The sequence below is a fragment of the Rana temporaria genome, chromosome 5 (assembly GCF_905171775.1).
Source record: "Rana temporaria chromosome 5, aRanTem1.1, whole genome shotgun sequence".
In the NCBI taxonomy this organism is placed as follows: domain Eukaryota; kingdom Metazoa; phylum Chordata; class Amphibia; order Anura; family Ranidae; genus Rana; species Rana temporaria.
This window is the reverse complement of record NC_053493.1, coordinates 134023368-134036575: the sequence shown is the minus strand read 5'-3', so window position 1 is coordinate 134036575 and position 13208 is coordinate 134023368.

Sequence of the window (13208 nt, the reverse complement as noted above, 5' to 3'; positions counted from 1 at the left end):
TTTATCGGACAATCCAATCGCCTGTATGCTCCATCGGACAATTGTTGTCGTAATTTCCACAGACAAATGTTCGCTGTGCATGCTCTCAAACTTTCCGACAACAAATGTGTTACGTCGGATCATCCGATCGTGTGTACAAAAGTCCATCGGACTAAAATCCAAAGTACAAACAGGCATGCTAAGAACAAATGTTAAACATCAGCCAACAATAGAAGAAGTTGCCCAAAGGGTGGTGGTAAAGAGCTGAGAAGCCACGTGGTTTGGCGAATGTTGCCTGAAAATGTTCTGCCGTGTGTATGCATACTAAGTTCACGGCCAACTCCCCTTCGGACAAAAATCCACAGAAGTTCAGATGGAAGTCTGATCGTGTGTATGAGGCTTTAGGCTCATCTCTCCATAGATATCATTAAAAATAAACATTTGGTAACGTCCCTAATGCATGCTTATTGTAAGGATAATTCCCAGCATCCTAGCCATGCTGAGAGCTGCAGCTATCTAAGGCCAATTTTTCTGCTTTTACTATTGTCCTCCTATGTCCTGAACCCCCATTTGACTAACGTTTAGTGGTCAGTAGGAAGTTTTTCCTCTTACAGTAGTGCTTAGTATGCCACTCATGCAAACTGCAAAAAAGACTATTGGTGTAACGCTGCTGGTTTTGAAAAGTACGTTCGCCCTGAAATCATCGCATGGTCCAGGCACCTTCAAAGGGAAGGTCATACTGACAGCTTAGAAAACCCCTTACATCCTCTGGAGGAACAAGAAAAAACAGCCAAATACTTCCAGCGCTCAGTGGTCCTCAACATAGAGATGGCCAAATCGTGACGCATGCATGCTCGTTTCTATGCCCGGTGGATGCAGCCCTCCTCAGATAGGGATATCCAGTGTGAAACTGCAAAAACAAAAAAGGGAAGGTGCAAGCCCCTAGTGCATTACCCGAGTAAAAAGATATTTATTAAAATGAAAGGAAGTAAATAAAATGCACTCACAAAAGTATCAAGGTGTACAGCATGCAAATGGGAGAATAACTTCCTCATGTTATCTTTCCATTTACATGCTGTACACCTTTGTACTTTTGTGAGTATGCATTTTATTGGCTTCCTTTTATTTTAATAAATATCTTTTTTCTAGGGTAATGCACTAGGCTGGCGCCTTCCCTTTTTTGTTTTTGTAGTTTCACACTGAATCCTCTGGAGGAACTCTGGAGTTCCACAGAACTCTGGTTGAGAATGGCTGTACTAAACAATCCATTCAATTTATATCTACTGAAGTAGGTCCTCACACAGCAAGTAATTCGTAAATCTACAGGAAAATGTACATTTGGATTGTAATGTGTGGTCAGCTTTAACCAATGTGTATAAAGAATAAAATTCTGCGCTCGGTGATTAAATGAATATAAAGAAATGACCCAGCTGCACTCGTTTGTATGTACACACCAGAAAACAGATAAAATAAGCAAAATGTTGTCATTATTGTGAAACAATTATTTATAAGCAATGAAAGTCCAATTATGTGATCCACAAAACATAATAATTGAAGTTAAAAAGAACATCCAAAACACCAAAAAGTCCTGGTTGTGAAAGAACTCAGAAATCAACTGCAGGTGTTAAACCTTGTGCTCCCCAGCATTATACTGCGGCAGGTCGGCCCAATCCCGCGAGCCGTCGTAGCTGTATGTCGGCTTCTTTAACCACTTAAGCCCCGGACCTTTAGGCAGCTAAATGCCCAGGCCAGGTTTTGCGATTCGGCACTGCGTCGCTTTAACAGACAATTGCGCGGTCGTGCGACGTGGCTCCCAAACAAAATTGACGTCCTTTTTTTCCCACAAATAGAGCTTTCTTTTGGTGGTATTTGATCACCTCTGCGGTTTTTATTTTTTGCGCTATAAACAAAAATAGAGCGACAATTTTGAAAAAAAAACAATATTTTTTACTTTTTGCTATAATAAATATCCCCCAAAAACATATATAATTTTTTCCCCCCTCAGTTTAGGCCCATACATATTCTTCTACCTATTTTTGGTAAAAAAAATCGCAATAAGCTTTTATCGGGTGGTTTGCGCCAAATTTATAGCGTTTACAAAATAGGGGATAGTTTTATTATTATTTTTTTTTACTACTAATGGCGGCGATCAGCAATTTTTTTCGTGACTGCGACATTATGGCGGACACTTCGGACAATTTTGACAATTTTTTGGGACCATTGTCATTTTCACAGCAAAAAATGCCTTTCAATTGCATTGTTTATTGTGAAAATGACAGTTGCAGTTTGGGAGTTAACCACAGGGGGCGCTGAAGGAGTTAGGGTTTACCTAGTGTGTGTTTACAACTGTAGGGGGGTGTGGCTGTAGGTCTGACGTCATCGATCGAGTCTCCCTATAAAAGGGATGACTCGATCGATGCAGCCGCCACAGTGAAGCACGGGGAAGCCGTGTTTACATACGGCTCTCCCCGTTCTTCAGCTCCAGGGAGCGATCGCGACGGGGCGGCTATAAACGAATAGCCGCGCCCTTGTCCCGGATCGCTCCTCGCGGGTTTCCGACCGCCGCATGTACTGGGGGGGGGGGGTCCGATCGGACCCCCAACCCCGGGAAAGGCAGGGACGTACATGTACGCCCATATGCCTGTACGTGCCATTCTGTGGACGTACATATACATGTGGCGGGCGTTGAGCGGTATGGCAGGCACGCGCGCGCCGCTGCACAGCAGGGGTGCCGATGCTGGTGGTCGCGATGACCGTTGGCCATACGCGATCGTGCGCACGAGAGCCAGAACAGGCATGTGTGTGTGTGTGTGTGTGTGTGTAAACACACACATCCCAGTTCTGTGAGGAAAAGAGACAGATTGTGAGTTCCTACGAGCTAGGAACCACGATCTGTCATCTCCTATAGTCAGTCCCCTCCCCCCACAGTTAGAACACACCTAGGGAACACGGTTAACCCCTTGATCAACCCCTAGCATTAACCCCTTCTCTGACAGTGACATTTACACAGTAATCAGTGCATTTTTATAGCACTGATCGCTGTATAATTGTCAATGGTCCCAAAAATGTGTCAAAAGTGTCCGATATGTCGCAGTCCCGATAAAAATCCCAGATCACCGCTAGTAAAAATAAAATAAAAAATGCCATAAATCTATCCCCTATTTTGTAGACGCTATAACTTTTGCGCAAACCAATCAATATACGCTTTTTGCAATTTTTTTATTACCAAAAATATGTAGAAAAATACATATAGGCCAAAAAATTGGGATAAAAAAAAAAAACGCAGAGATGATCAAATACCACCAAAAGAAAGCTCTATTGCGCGTCGCACGATCGCGCAATTGTCAGTTAAAGCGACACAGTGCCGTATGTAAAAAGTGGCCTGGTCATTAAGCAGCCAAATCTTCTGGGGCTGAAGTGGTATGTAAAGGTATCCTCTTAACAGATATCTTAATCTTTCAAGGCCGATATGTGCATCAATGAGTTGTCACTACAGGTATATCCAGCTCAGCTTTTCCACCTTTTATAGGGAACACCAATATTGTGTCCTTCGATCTCCAACAGGCCTCAGATCCAAACTCATACATATGTATATGAGTTTTGAGTAAACACTGAATTTAGCATGAAACGCATCACCTCTTAATGTTCCGGTCATACCTGTGATGTCGTTTTAATGCTTCAATAAAGATACCAAGGAGTGCAGCAATATTCCAGACTTATGCGTGTTACCTAAAGTATAATATTTTAGAGATTTGCTGTATTATTATCTGTAGTATCACTTATTAAAACACGCAGTACTGACTGTTGAAAAAATTACAATCTAATCTTTAATCAGTATTTATTGTGTCACTCTGGTTATAATAATCGTTATTATATAAATTGTTCAAGATGCAGCACAAGAAGTACAATAGAAGTTGTTTGCCTCCCACAATCGGCTTTTATGCTTGCTCCACTTTCTACCACAATGTGCCAATTGTTTTTACGTCTATAAAATATCTCAAATATATTGAAGCACTTCTTTATAAAGCCAGTGAAGTGCCCCTTGCTTTGGGTCACATTATTTCAAAGACTCTTTTACCATGTGAACACCACCAGTCCCCCATAACTGTTAACAATGCCTTCTACTTTTAGATAACACCAAACATTTGCCCAGGTCATTTTTAAATATTAAATTTGATAAATGATATCAAGTACAATGCTTCGCCACCATCGCGTCTCTGGGACAGGAAGTGAAAAGAAATTTCTCCAACAGGTTACAGACAACAAAAATCTAACTTACTGGGGATTTAACCCATCTCTACAACATAACAAAAATTAAAAAGTTACTGGGGATTTAACCCATCTCTACTCCATAATTACGGGAATAATAAAAAAAGTTACTGGGGATTTAACCCATCTCTACTCCATAACTAAAAATAAACTTACTGGGGATTTAACCCATCTCTACTCCATAACTAAAAATAAACTTACTGGGGACTTAACCCATGTCTACTCCATAACTAAAAATAAAAAAGTTTCCGGGGATTTAACCCATATCTACTCCATAATTACCGGTAATAATAAAAAAAGTTACTGGGGATTTAACCCATCTCTACTCCATAAGTAAAAATAAACTTACTGGGGACTTAACCCAACTCTACTCCATAACTAAAAATAAAAAAGTTTCCGGGGATTTAACCCATCTCTACTCCATAACTAAAAATAAAAAAGTTTCTGGGGATTTAACCCATCTCTACTCCATAATTATTAATAAAAAATGTTTCTGGGGACTTAACCCATCTCTACTCCATAACTAAAAATAAACTAACTGGGGACTTAACCCATCTCTACTCCATAACTAAAAATAAACTAACTGGGGACTTAACCCATCTCTACTCCATAACTAAAAATAAACTAACTGGGGACTTAACCCATCTCTACTCCATAACTAAAAATAAACTAACTGGGGACTTAACCCATCTCTACTCCATAACTAAAAATAAACTAACTGGGGACTTAACCCATCTCTACTCCATAACTAACAAAAACAACAACTTACTGGGGATTTAACCAAACTACTACATGACTAAAAAAAAAAAAAACTGGGGTTATAACCCATCTCTACTCCAAAATGTAAAATATAAAAAACAAAACTTACTGGGGTTTTAACCAATTAACAAAAAAAAATATGAAAAAAAAGCCCTGGAATTTTCACCCATCCCTACTCCAAAATTAAAACAAAAAAATTATTTAATTGGGTTTTAACCCATCTCTACTCCAAAATAATAATTAAAAAAACTGGGGGTTTTAGTCCATCTCTTCTCCAAAATGTTAACTAAAATAATAATTTAAAAAAAATTAACTGGGGTTAGAAAAAATAAATAAAAAAATCTTACCAGGGTTTTAACCCATTCCTGCTCCAAAGCTAAAAAGTAAGGCCATTTGGCTATATATTCACTTTCAAGCCCACATTGTTTCCCATAACATTAATATTTTCTTTAACTGCTGACACATGAGTAATAGTTTTTATATACTTCTGGCTCCCAGCCACAATGGAACGGTGACTAAGACAGACACCAGTTTCGTTGTGACACTTCCACCCCCTTCCTCTGCCTTGCCATTCACAAAGCACAGTCTGTGATGCTGCTGCTGTGTTTTGTGAATGGCTTAGCAGAGGGAGATAATGGACAATGTACTTTTAAACACCATTTTGGAGGTTTCTATTGTAGACCAAACAATATATCACTTAATAAAATATAAGAACATGTCCCAGAGATCTTCAAAACAAGGTGTCCACAACGTGCTTCTGCAACCCCTTTCTTTACGATTGCACTATAACTCTTGAAAGCTGGTATTTTGCCGCGTATAGATAGACTTGTCATGTTAAGTATGGCGGTCGTTTTTTTTGCGTAAGTCGTCCGTGAATAGGGATGGACGTAACTTACGTCTAAGTTAAAAAAATTACGTCCTAGCGGCGTCATTTAGTGCAATGCACGGGGGGAAATTTTGGAAAGACGCATGCGCAGTTCATTCGGCGCAGGGACGCGCTTCATTTAAATGAATTATGCCCCCTACCCGCCAAATTGAATTCCGCTGCCAGAAATACACTACGCCGTCATAACTTAAGGCGCAAATTCTTTGAGGATTCGAAGATCCGCCAGGTAAGGTACGGTGGCGTAGCGTATCTCTGATACGCTGCGCCCATCTAATTATCTGTGGATCTGGCCCTGTATGTGTAATGACAGTAGACACACGCTCAGAAAGAGTCTCGCTACCCCCACAGCTCTATCGCTGATGAAAGTTTAGGTAAACCAACCAGTATAAATGTTCGTACAAAAATTCAGAAAAATCATTTGTCAGAGTATTTAATCATTTTCGTATGAAAGCCCCCAAAAAGTTTTGTCCCTTCACCATGCCAATGCTTTTAATTTTACATATTTCAGGATGCACATATACTGTAAGTATGATTTTTTCCTAAACAAAAACCACATTTTCATGAGAGCTTTTGGCCAGGAAAACCATCCGTGTGTATGCTCCATCGCAGTTTTCCAGCTTTCTTTTTTCCCGTCGGGATTCCCGGCGGACTTTTTCCTGTTAGGAAAACCGATTGTGCGTATGCTTTTCCGAGGGGAAAAAAACGTGCATGCTCAGAATCAAGTATGAGACGGGAGCGCTCGTTCTGGTAAAACAAGTGTTTGTGATGGAGATAGCACATTCTTCACGCTGTAACGGACTGAAAAGCACAAAGGCTGAAAAGCGCGAATCGTCTCTCACCAAACTTTTACTAACACGAGGATCAGCAAAAGCAGCCCAAAGGGTGGCGCCGTTTGAATGGAACCTCCCCTTTATAGTCCCGTCGTACGCGTTGTACGTTACCGGGCTTTGGACAGGCTGGCCTGAACGTCTGTATGCAACGCAGGCCTGAGAGGAATCCCGTCGGAAAAAAACTTTTTTTTTCTGCCGAGAAACCGGTCATGTGTACGAGGCATGAGAATAATTTTCCACTCTTTTCTTTCCGAAAATGTTTTCCTTGCTGCATTTGAAAATAGTAGAATTTTGTTTGTTTGAGAAAAATTTTCCACACTTTTCGTTCCAAACATTTTCTCCTCGCTTCAGTTGAAAACAATCAATTTCACCCTGTTAACAGAAAATTTCATGGAAGTTTTGAAAACAAATATTTTGGAATGAAATTATTTTTAAATCAGGAAAATGTTTATTGTGCCAAAAATCATTAAACACACAATACAATAAACAAGGAATGTAAAGAGCCCAAAACATACAATATAAAGTTCTACAAAATCATCATAAAAAGAACAATTAACATGACCCGACTTTCATATTACCCTAATGGAATGAAATTCTGGTATATGGCCAGCCTTAGGCACAGGCATTGTGACATCGACGATCTGACCCCATTTTAAGAAAAAATTTTTTTTCAAATGAAATGTTGTATTGTATGGCCAGCTATAGGCATCAAGCACTGTCACACTAGGAAGTGGGGTGGGGTTTAATTTGTGTTTTTGGGGTTATTTTCAGAATTATAAAAGCAATGGTGGCCGGTGCTGTATATTTTTTTAGGGATGGAGGGGGAGGCAAACAAGACATCCCGCCACCCCCGCCCCCGTTGGTCGGTCATCCTCGCACTTACACCATCTAGGTCGTGGTCAGCTTTGGCTCCTTCCTGCGTCTCAGGCTTTCCTCAGCGCGGCCGCCAATATGATCGCTTCTCCTCTCTGCTAATCCGGTCTCACCCACTTCCTGATTGTCTGTGAGGAGAATCAGGAAGACAATAGAAAAAATGTATTCACTATTGTCATACAACTGGGTGGGCTCAGGGAACAGTGATCTGCTCCCCGAGCCCACCCTTTTTTGAAGCAAATTAGAGCCTCTAGCTTTAATCACATGCTTCCAAAGAAAAAAGAAAAACCCCATTGGCATTTATGTGTCTGGCACCCTGCATTTGGGGCTAGGCACATGGATTAGGGGGCGACAGGCTGCCACTGCATAAGAGGTTGATTTATAAAGAATTCACTAGGGTTGTCCCGATACCGATACTAGTATCGATATCGGGACCGATACCGAGCATTTGTGCGAGTACTTGTAATGCTCCTGATGCCTGACCCGATACCTGGTCGGCGGCGGTGGTGCAGACTCTGGGCGGAGAGGGCGGGCGACGACAACAGGCGGATCAGGCCGCCTCAGTGGGCGGAGTGGGCAAACTGATTCAGTGGGCGGGGAGGGCGGGTGGATCCTCAATAGGCTGATCGGTCCTGCTTTGTGGATGGAGTGGGCAAACTGATTCAGTGGGCGGGGAGGGTGGGCGGATCCTCAATAGGCTGATCGGTCCTGCTCTGTGGGCGGAGTGGGCAAACTGATTCAGTGGGCGGGCGGATCGTCAATAGGCTGATCGGTCCTGCTCTGTGGGCGGAGTGGGCAAACTGATTCAGTAGGCGGATCGTGCTTAGTGGACGGGCGGCATCAGAGGGCGGAGTGGTTGCCGTTATCCTGGCACACCCTAAGAAAACAAAGAACTTATAATCAAGTTATAGTTTTTAGTTTTTAGTACCCCGTTTTGATACCCCGTGAACAAGTCTGATTGGACGAAACGTTGGGAGGAGGCGTGCTGACGTCACCGCGAGAGAGGAATTCGTTCCATTACCGGCCGGAATTGTTTTATGCTGTTTTATCTCAACTATGCTGTAAGTGCATTACCTTTTTACCTAATAAATCCTTAAATGATGTCACACTATTGTGAGTTCTCTTCCACATGTGTATACACCATCTGAACATTAGTTTGAGGATCGATCTGACCATTCCCTATCCTGCTGCACACATCTCTTGTACTGTTTGCGCTAGCCATCCCTAGGGCTCTGGTAAGGAGCAGTGTGTACTGTGGGGGTGGTCTTTTTGTTTCACTGTTGGTCTGCCAGTCACTGGGTGATATTTACCATTAAGTGTTCCATACAGTATCACACTATTTTTTGCATATTTGTTTTTTCTTGGAAACTCTGCTGGAGAACCTATTGTGAGGATCCTAAAGATTCCGATCCCCTGTGCAGTCCAGGTGTGTGGCTGCTTGCTTGGCCTGATCCTTAAGGATCAATCTATCTGGTAAGGGTCATCAATACCAGATATTTGGGATCCATGTTCACCTGATTTCTTTCCAGATTTTTCCACCATCTTTGAACAAATCACCTATGTTCTTGTTTACTTACACGAATGACTTATGATTTTTTGATCACAGTTATCACATTTTTTGTTAAGACTTTCACTATTGAGAAAAATAATTTTTTCTTTTTTTTTATCATTGGATATTTTTTTGATTTATTCCCTTGAATACGGAATACACACCACTATTTTATTTGTTAGCGCAACTCCACCTTTTTTCTATTGTTCACTTTTGTTTGTATAAACATTTGAGTTTGCGGCTATGTATATGTTTACTTGATAAGCGCACTTTTTCCTCTTTTTGTCATTTATAGTTTTTAGTTAGATGGCTGGCTTTGACTTTGGCAAATGAAAAGAACGACACTAGTCTTGACACTTGGCAAATAAAAAAAAGCCCCAAATGAACAATTCTCAGTTTCAAACAGCAAATAAATCCTGTAATGAGTTGGATTCATCAGAATAAATCATCTGTTTAGCACAGATTACGGCACATTACTGCTATGCTGTGGTTTAGAGTTCATTTCATAATTCAATGCGTAGCAGCAAATGGTTAACCATTTAGATACAGAGCTATCACTTTTGTATGACAAAACATACAGTATGACACAAACACTGTGGATTCCTCTAGGTTTTGTCCTGCTGACATCAAGCAGAGCAGCCCTTGAATATCTCAGGTCGCTTTCCCACCAAGCTAGCATCACAAAGAGGTCAGAAACAGTTTGTCTTACATTGGAAACAAATGAGAACTGACTCCTCATATCGGAAAGGGATTAGCTGGATCCTAAATCTGGTTACATTCAGTTTGTGTCAGGGGCTGTGGGTGGTATTTTAATGTTTGGTGTTTAGCCTTTCCTAGATGGGCATAAGTGAACCTCAGTTTGTCAGTGCAGAATGAATACATTTTTACATTAATTGACAGTCAAACTGTCACATGGCATTAAAAAAAGTATCGGTATTCGGTATCGGCGAGTACATGAAAAAAAGTATTGGTACTTGTACTCAGTCCTAAAAATGTGGACAACCCTATAATTCACCAAGTATCATAGGACTTTCTGATAATGCTTGGCTCCATCTAGTGGCCAAATGCAGTTCTAGGTTTTCTTTTGTGATGACTATATACCAAAAATACTCCTCTTTACATAAAAGGGGTTGTAAATGTTTGTTTTTTATTTTCTTAATAGGTTCCTTTAAGCTAGTGCATTGTTGGTTCACTTACCTTTTCCTTCGATTTCCCTTCTAAATGTTTTTTTTCTTTGTCTCAATTTCCCACTTCCTGTTCCTCCTCAGTAAGCTTGCCCCCATCACCTGAGCCGTTCTGGCTGGGGGTTAGTCAGCGTGCTCGCCCCCCTCCCTTGGGACTACATCCCTGCGGGGAGACGCTGTGCAAAAAACAAACACGATTTCTCTGCACGTAAATGGAACAAATTCGAATTTTTCTAGTCATAGAAACCTATAACATGGATGGGGTGTTCTGACAATTTTAATGTTGCTTCAGGAAATCAGTCATATTGCTGAAACTCAGATCTTACTAGTTTTAGCAACAGCGATCACAATGTGTCAGCAAACATGCTGAAGGCTGTTAATCTAATAGTGACTTTCATCTGTACACCTGTCAAGCAGAAACCAGACAGTGTTCAGATATGTCATTACTGTAAGTAAAAAACATTTCTGGAGTACAATTTTAAAGGTAAATTCCAACTTTCGCAAAAATGTAATTATGTAATTATTCAAGAAGTGAGCATTTATTTCACATAAACCACCTGACCTTCAGGAGAAAAGTCAAGACCCATCTCTTCTGAGGGCCCAGGGAATGGATACCAAAGCGCCCAGAGGCGATTCAGTTTGCATGTGTTGTGCTATATAAGTTTCTCACTCACTCACATATGCTTTGGAGCCTGCAGAACATTGCAGCCACAGTCAGTGGATCTTGGGTGCAATGCAAAGTCTCCTGCAGATTTTTTCCCCTGTGCCCGCCTGTACTGAACTATGGTCCTTCAATTATAGGAATTTACAGTGGACTACAAGTGTGGAGATGTGACTGTTCTTGTGATCCATTGAGATCTGCCAATCCCTCTTCCACAGTGGACTTGGGACTTGTAGTCCTTCCATTCATAGATCTCTGTGAATAGATGACATGGACAAAACTAAACAAAAGAAAAAATTGTGGTGAACTGCGCACCCTTGGGATATATTATACATTAAAGGAGTTGTAAAGGAAACATTTTTTTGCCTAAAATGAATGTCTGCAAGGTAGACAGGCAGAATAGTGTAATGATTCTGTTAAAAAACGAGTAAATATCTATTAAATTCCCTCATCTATATCACCTCCGGAGTTCTAGTTTCTGTTCTCTCATTCACTTCCTGGTTTGCGGCACTCGTTCATGTAAGAACTACATTTCCCAGTATGCATTGCGGCACGCCCAGTAATTCACACCTCCTTGAAGTCTCTAACATGTAGAGAGCGTCCTGCCGCACAGATGTAGTTCCCAAGAAGGGGCGAGCACGTCACTGACCACCGCAGTAAAGCCTCCCTTCACGGTGGTCAGTAAAATCAGACAAGCTGGAAGTGAACAGAACAGAGAAGAAATAGAGCGACTTCTGAGCAAAAACGAACAATGAGGAAGTGAAAAGAGGAATGTCTGCAGGTAAAGGATGCTTATTATGAAAAAAAAAAAATCCTTTACAACCCCTTTAAAGTGCAGAAGTACAATAATGTGAGCAACCACTGGGTGTCCCCAGTAGGTGATATAGCAATGATACTATACAAACAATTTATAAAGTGCAAACGGTGAACATAGAAATGACCACCTAAAGTTCAGGTGGATGACAAATTGGTGCAATGTCCAAAAAACATGGGCCAGATTCACGAACAATTACGGCGGCGTAACGTATCCCCTTTACGTTACTCCGCCGCAAGTTTTCATCATAAGTGCTTGATTCACAAAGCACTTGCGTGTAAACTTGCGGCGGCGTAGCGTAAAGCCGTCCGGCGCAAGCCCGTCTAATTCAAATGGGGCGTGTACCATTTAAATTAAGCGTGCTCACGCGCCGAATGTTCTGCGCATGCTCCGTTAGGAAATTTACCGCCGTGCTTTGCGCGAAATTACGGCGCCCCGACGTGTTTTTTGAACGGCCACGTGCGTTACGTCTTTTCGTATTCCCGGACGTCTTACGAAAAAAAAAATAATTAGAATTTCGACGCGGGAACAACGGCCATACTTGAACATGGCTGGTCTAAATCTAAGCCATGAAATAGCAGGCGTAAGTTTGCGACGGGAAAAACCGACTAGCAACGACGTAAGAGAATGCAACGAACGCGTGTACCTTCGTGGATCGCCGTAAACAGCTAATTTGCATACCCGATGCGGAAAACGACGCGAACTCCACCCAGCGGTCATCAAAGTATTACACCTACGATCCGAAGGCGTACAAAGCCGTAAACCTTTTGGATCTTAGCCAAAAGCCGTCGTATCTTTGTTTGTGAATTACAAATAAAGATACGACGCGGCAAATTTGAAAGTACGCCGGAGTATCAGCAGATACTCCGGCGTACTTTTTCTGTGAATCTGGCCCCATGTGTTTAAATAAAGTCCAAGAAAATGTATTGAATGATAACAATTGTGCAGTGATCTCATGGATCCAAACACATGACTGTAAATCTTCCTCCACCAACACCAGTCACTCAATCTACTCACCAGATATACATGACCCCAATTACAGAAGTCATATACAGCATAAGGAGCGAGATATTCCCATAATCTGTCACAGTACCTGGCAATAAAGCCTCCAATTGATCATCAAAAGGAAATGACACCAAATCTCCAGACACCAGGATTTCAAAAACACTCTCCGATGGTTGGTATTTTATTAACCGGTTAAGACCTGGACCATTATGCAGGTTAAGGACCTTGCCCCTTTTTTGCGATTCGGCACTGCGTCGCTTTAATTGACAATTGCGCGGTCGTGCGATGTGGCTCCCAAACAAAATTGGCGTCTTTTTTCCCCCACAAATAGAGCTTTCTTTTGGTGGTATTTGATCACCTCTGCGGTTTTTATTTTTTGCGCTATAAACAAAAATAGAG